Source organism: Acromyrmex echinatior, chromosome 6, assembly GCF_024713525.1.
Source record: "Acromyrmex echinatior isolate Ae372 chromosome 6, ASM2471352v2, whole genome shotgun sequence".
NCBI lineage: Eukaryota > Metazoa > Arthropoda > Insecta > Hymenoptera > Formicidae > Acromyrmex > Acromyrmex echinatior.
In genome coordinates this window covers 13652740-13659506 of record NC_141857.1, presented here as the reverse complement: position 1 = coordinate 13659506, position 6767 = coordinate 13652740, and the positions used below count along the sequence as shown (strand labels likewise).

The following is a 6767-nucleotide window of genomic DNA, read 5'->3' as shown; positions in this document are numbered from 1 at the left end:
AGATTGTCATTTGTTTTAGTAGTACCTGAAAAGTTGTCAATTTCTATTTATGTAATCCATGTTTCGTTTTAGTTTCTTTTATTCACTTGAATAACTGGAAGATTCTTAATTTTCATGCGGAAGGCAGATTGTCATTTAATCTAGTTATACTCAATGTTTATTTCATAAAGTAAGAAATTTTGATGTTGTCTCGAACAATAACAAGATCTTTGGATTTCTGTTGTTTGTAGTAGTTTAACGGTTATTTTAGATTTTTTTCTGTCTTTTTTTTCTGTAAACCGTAATCATGGGCGATTATCCGCCTAATGAAATTGTTGATATGATTCGCCAAGTTGGTCGAGCTGAGCATAATTATTCACTAGCAGCGCGCTTTTATGCTGAAAAATATCCGAACAGGCGTCATCCTGATAGGAAGACTATAAAAAGGCTTTGCACCAGAACTGAGAACGGAAGTCTAAAAAGAGAGCGACGAAAATCAGGTGCTAGTGAAGAAAAATCTGTAGCTGTTGTGGCAGCTGCTATTGTGGATCCTCATATGTCAACAAGAGAAATAGAAAAAAGGCATGGTATCCTAAAATCAACGGCCAATCGAATCCTGAAGGCTCAAAAATTCCATCCCTATCACATTCACATGCTTCAAAAATTAGAAGAGACTGATTATCCTCGACGTTTAGCTTTCTGCAACTGGGTGCAAGGCCAGGTGGAAGCAGATCCAGCATTCGTTGGAAAGGTACTGTTCAGCGATGAAACCACCTTCACCAATAGAGATGACGTTAATAGGCATAATATGCATTATTATGCAGATGTTAATCCACACTGGAAAAGACATAAGGAGTTCCAACGTCAATGGTCGCTTAATGTCTGGACTGGCATTGTGGATGATTACATTGTGGGACCATATTTCATTGAGGAAAATTTAAATGGTAATAACTATTTAAATTTTGTTCGAACTGAGTTACCAAATCTTTTAAGAAATGTATCTCATAATATTCAGGAAATAATGTGGTTCCAGCAAGATGGGACCCCGGCACATCGATCTCGACAAGTAAAAAATTACTTAAATGAGCGATTCCCAAACAGATGGATTGGTCTGGGAAGTACTACGCAAATTTGGCCACTACGATCACCGGACTTAACTCCTTTGGATTTCTTTCTTTGGGGATATCTCAAAGAGAAAGTCTATAAAACGGAACCCACAACAATGGAAGATATGAAGGACAGAATTCGAAGGGCATACCAAGATATTCCTCCAACTTTTCTTCAAAATGTAAGAAATTCCTTCCAAAGAAGAATTAACAAATGCATGGAAGTGAATGGAGAGGCATTTGAACATTTAAAATAGATCCCTGAACTTGATTGATACATTTTGCCATGGTTGTTTGGGCATTTCCTAACTTATTCAATTTCACTATTAGATCTTACCTTTATTGGTTGGGTTGTACACTTTATTTTGCCTTTGATGGCTGGATATTGTGTAAATTATCCAGATTCTCCATTACATCTTGCCTTTATTGGCTGGATTATTCATTACATTTTGCCTTTGTTGGCTGGATGCTCCATTACATCTTCCCTTTGTTGGCTGGATGCTTAATTACATCTGGCCTTTGTTGGCATTCAGTTATTTACATGGTCCAACAACTGCTGACTAATATCGGCCCTTTTCAGGGCCAATGACGTGTGAAATCCATTCGGACCTCCACGCCGTACACGTCGGTTAACACTAATGTCGAAGGTAAATCTTTAACCCTTAATCTGTAACCCAGGGTCTACAAGACCCTGCCGCAAGTGCAAGAGCAAGTGATTTTTCCATAGGTTTTTCCACTTTCTTCAAGTAAGAAATGTATAAAAAAATTATTTTTCCCGAAATATTTAATTGGGATTTGTAGTTGAGGGTTTTAAGAAGCTTCATGAATTTCTGCAGATTTTTCAAAGCATTTTTACCGTTTAAAAAAGGCACAGGATCTAAAAGACCATGGTTTACAGATTTAAGGTGCGAAACAAAGGGCTACGGAGTAAGGGTTAATTTTCATAAAATGGTCCTTTATAATTAGTTTTCTTCATTGGGAGTTTGCTTTTATGATCACACAAAATTCAGACCCGTAAAATTTCCTCCTCTTTCTAATTCCTTGAAATGACCTTGAAAGTCATGATCATGGTCATTAAGTAACCCCCGCCGAACCTCACAACTTTGGTGTCGAACATTTTTGCAAGAGCACATAGTTTTCAAGATGTTTGGATTTCATCTTGACATGATCTTGACATTGAGGTCACGGTCAAGGTCATATTCGGACGTAAAATTTCTTCCTCTTTCCAATTGCGGTGTGAAAAAAGGGGCGTTCCATTTGAAAATTTTGACTTGACCTTGAAATGATCTTGACGGCCATGGTAACGGTCATGGTCAAAGTCACTGTTGGATGCCCCCCTCGAAACCCTACAACTTTTGTCTAAAACTTTTTCTTCTAGGATGTGTAGTTTTCGAAATATTTGGGGTGGGCAATTAAAATGGGACACCCTGTATATATACATATACACAATATATATATATATATATATATATATATATAATATATATATATATATATATATATTCTAAGTTCATGAATTTAATAAATTTCAAATGTGACTGGGTGCCGAAAGGTTCAGACATTAAGACACAATCAATCTGAGATGCTAATAATCGCGAGTCGAAACGGTCGGACAATCGCGAGTATATATAATCCCCTCTTATTTCAAATAAGAAACCTTTATTGTGAAAAATATTACCTCAGCCAAAATTTGAACCTGGGACCTCTCGACTTTCCAGGGAAAGTGTGTTAGCCAGCTCGATCACTGAGGCTTCGAAAATATTTATCGCAATAACTGACATGTATAGTAAGAGAACGCGTAACCAGGCGGCGTATTTTAAGAAATAAAAACCGATCGAGTTAATGTAATAACATAATAAATATAGAAAGCGCCTTAAAAATTATTAGCACTTCAGATTGATTGTGTCTTAATGTCCGAACGTTTCGACACAATCACATTTGAGATTAATTAAAGCACAATTAAGACACAGTCACATTTGAGATTAATTAAATTCATGAACTTAGAATATATATTATTCGAAACTTTCAATTTTGACCGATCCTTAAGGCGCTCTCTACTGTATTCTTCTAATTTATTTCTTATTTAATATTTTTAATAATAAGTTTTTGGAATTTCATTTATACTTTTTATTTTAAATAAGTCGTATCAGTTATTTTACTGAACTTTGCTATTGAAATTTTAAGAAGTTTATATGTACAAAATATGCTAATACAATATTATAATTATTTTACTATTTAACACTATAATAGTTATAGCTGTACATAAAAATTGAAATGAATATATTCTAATAAATAAAATCATAAAAACTATTTTAGAATTTAAAAAAAATCGAATTAACAAGCAAAATCAAATCAAGACTGTAGAAAACACAGAGTAATAGTACTTATATTTCAAAATTTACATAATTGATTTACGTTTCGACTTCAATTTTTTTCAAAATCTACCTAGAAACAAATCTAACTACTACAGAAAATAAATTGTCGTTTATGCGCATATCTTTCTCATCTCTTAAGAAGGAATGAAGTATGGATCAAAATCACCGCATTTATTGAAAAGTATGGAAGGTTCAGTCTGAACTGAATTGGCATCTTATTATATTATTCTGAAGCATTTTTAAATGTATTATATATGACAATTTGTTTCCTGTACTAACATATAAGTTGGATTTGTTTTAGATTTTGAAAAAGACTCTGTAAATTTAAAACGTAAATCAACTATGTAAATTACAAAATACACTATTATTTTTCTACGGTGACTTTACTCCTTTATTCGGTTGTTCTTTTTTAGAAATTTATTTTGATTGCTATGCAATATAACAAGCGTTTATTGTTACTATTTACTATTTCAGAATATTTCAATCGATATTGTAAGAATTGAAATATATTATGGTGAAGATCAAACGCACCAACTTCTGCATTATTATTGCTTTCAATCACCCAGATATTTCTGATTGATGATTATTTCAGAATATTTAAAATATATTTAAAATATATTTTTTACTTTATATCATAAATAAGGACACTTTAAAATATCTCACCTCCTCTTAAAATCTTAAAAAATATATACATCAAAAATATAATAAAGAAATATACTCATTTGGCGCGTTTTCATTCAAAACGAAAGAATTTCACAGAAAAACACGGCAATCAACCTCGTGAATCGAGTTATTAAGCGTTAAATTGATTCTACAATGAATAGGTAGTCGATAGTCCTAAGTCTTATCAATGAATCGGTGAAGTTATCCAACAGCCAACTTATACGATTAAAACTACCGATTTTCTTAAGACTGACCCTTCTCATTAGTCGAGCTAAACGACTCGTTGTACAACTAGTAGATGTGAAAAATCATAGTCACCTAAGTATTAAAACTTAAGATTTCCGATTACCGACTCATTGTAGAATCAGCTTAACGCTTAATACTCAATTAATGATCTTAGTCGTAATTGGCTGTTAGAGGTTAAGATATATCATCCCAACTCGATATAGCGCTATGGATATACGCTGTATTTCTAGTTTAATTACATAAATTCTTTATTTTACAAAAACAAATTCGCTTCTTTAAAAACACAAATTAACTGCTGTAAAAACACAAATTCACTACTAATGCAGAGAATTTGTGTGCTTAAAGCAGTGAATTGTTTTTAAAGAAATGAATTTGTTTTCAAAATAGTGAATTTGTGTTTGGAAAACAGAAAATTTGTATAATTAAAACAGAACGTATACATAGCGCTGTATCGACTTAGGATGACAGATATCTTAACCTCTAAAGTCTCGAACTTTAATGCTTAATCAATTCACGAGACCACCGCGTTTTTCTGCGAAATCCTTTCATTTTTAAGTTAAAATGCGTCGAATGAGTATATTTTTATTAAGATTTTAGGAAAGGGAGGGAGGGTATTTTAAACAATTATTTAAGTAACGCTTTTGGGATTTATTTCTTATTTTATATTCCAAATAAGTTTTTGAAATGTGTGTTCTGTTTTTTATTTTATTTAAACAAGTCATATTTTTCTCGTAGTTTTTCTCGATTTCTCCAAGTTTATATTTTAAATAAGTATCTAGAACTTATTTTACACTTTATTTTAAATAAGTCATAATAGTTTACCGAGCTTAATTGACAACTATTAAATAACTATTAAATAACTATTAAAACATATAGGTTAGATCGTAATTTTTCACGAGAATAATTAATTCATCGTAATTAATGGTTTACGGTTTTTAGAAAAAGAAAATACGTACCGTTTTTTATTATTTGCCAATTATTCGTCAATATCGATCGACTATTAACGTAAGTTTTATCTCCTGATCATTCGTGTAAAGAATTCGAAGTACGATGTAAACAATACATTCTACATAGCTGCCAATGATCACCAAGGCAGTTGCCAACTCGCTGATAGAAAAAATCTCTAAATAAGAGTTGAAAAGTTTCTAAAAATTTCCAGAGATTTCCAAAAAAAAACTTGAAAATCTCCAGTTTTATTAGAAAATGCGAAATTTTTTCTATAGTAATTAAATTATAACAAAAAAAAAAAAGAAAAATTAAGGCCGCAGCACAAACTTTTGCATGACGCATAACGCATCGTGCATAAGCGAATCAACTAAAATCATCAGAATCTTTCCTTTCCTCGCATTCACTGAAAAAAAAAATTTCGATTGATTGATTCTCTTATACATTAAGGCTCGTCTACACGACAAGGCGTAAGCCCGATCTACAATAGATTTTTAAGACTTAAGCTATAAGAATGGACGAATTACAGTTGATTATTCTCCTCACATTCGACTGTAAAGGTGCCTTTTCATGCTGACGCTCAACGCTCATTTTCAGCATCAAAATAAGTCACGTGATCAAAATTGATGCGTGATATTCGTCAATTTCTATAGATACATTTTCACAGGCGGATAAAATAAGCAATTGGAGATATGTCGCTCGTTATCCAGCGGCTGAAATTTTGTAGTTTGAACAGTTTCAACTACAAGCGTCAAACGCTCAAACGCTATTGACAGTGCTGACATACTGTATCGATCGTGTAGACCACCATTGATTGCGATATACATAATCTAATTTATTTTTTTTTATTTCTGATCCAGATAGAGGATTCGATGTATTCAGAATAATCTAATAAACTGTTTAATTCAACGTATTAATATTGCAAATGATACATGAAAAATACAATAAAAACAGCATATCGAATCTGTCGCTCAAATGTCAATTTTACTTGTCCATTTTAGTGTATAAAATTGTCACTCTAATAATTTTGCGACAAAAGTCACATGATCTTTTTTGTCGCTGAAACGGCCAATTTGAGCAGCTCGTGAAAATGCATCTTTTTACATGAAAGGTATTCTCATTGGATATCGCGTGTCGCGCGCGACGAACATCGCTCTGATGTGCCCAAGCCATAAGTCTTAAGTCATAAGAAATGGACGAATCATAGTCGATTATTCTTTTCAAATTTGACTGTAATTGGTCAATTTCTTACGACTTAAGACTTAAAATATTTATTATAGATCCGGATTTACAATAGGTGTTTTAAGCTTTAAGCCGTAAGAAATTGATCAACTACAGTCGAGAATTGATTGTGATTCGTTCATTCCTTATGGCTTAATAAGGCTTAAAAATTTATTGTAGATCCGGGATTAGTGGCTAGCACATCCACTTTCTCATCTACTAATCACATGAT

General features: G+C 32.5%; 1 protein-coding gene across 3 annotated transcripts in view; it reads right to left on the bottom strand.

Annotated features, from left to right (window-relative positions):
- hd (humpty dumpty) overlaps positions 1 to 5753 on the bottom strand; it is a 67820-nt gene extending 62067 nt beyond the window's left edge. The window contains exon 1 of one of the 3 annotated variants that reach the window (XM_011070520.2): positions 5326 to 5753. The gene's annotated coding sequence lies outside the window, so the exon portion shown is untranslated. The remainder of the gene's footprint in view (positions 1 to 5325) is intronic. The other 2 variants (XM_087406870.1, XM_011070519.2) reach the window with 2 other exon arrangements.
- Positions 5754 to 6767: the final 1014 nt, after the last annotated feature.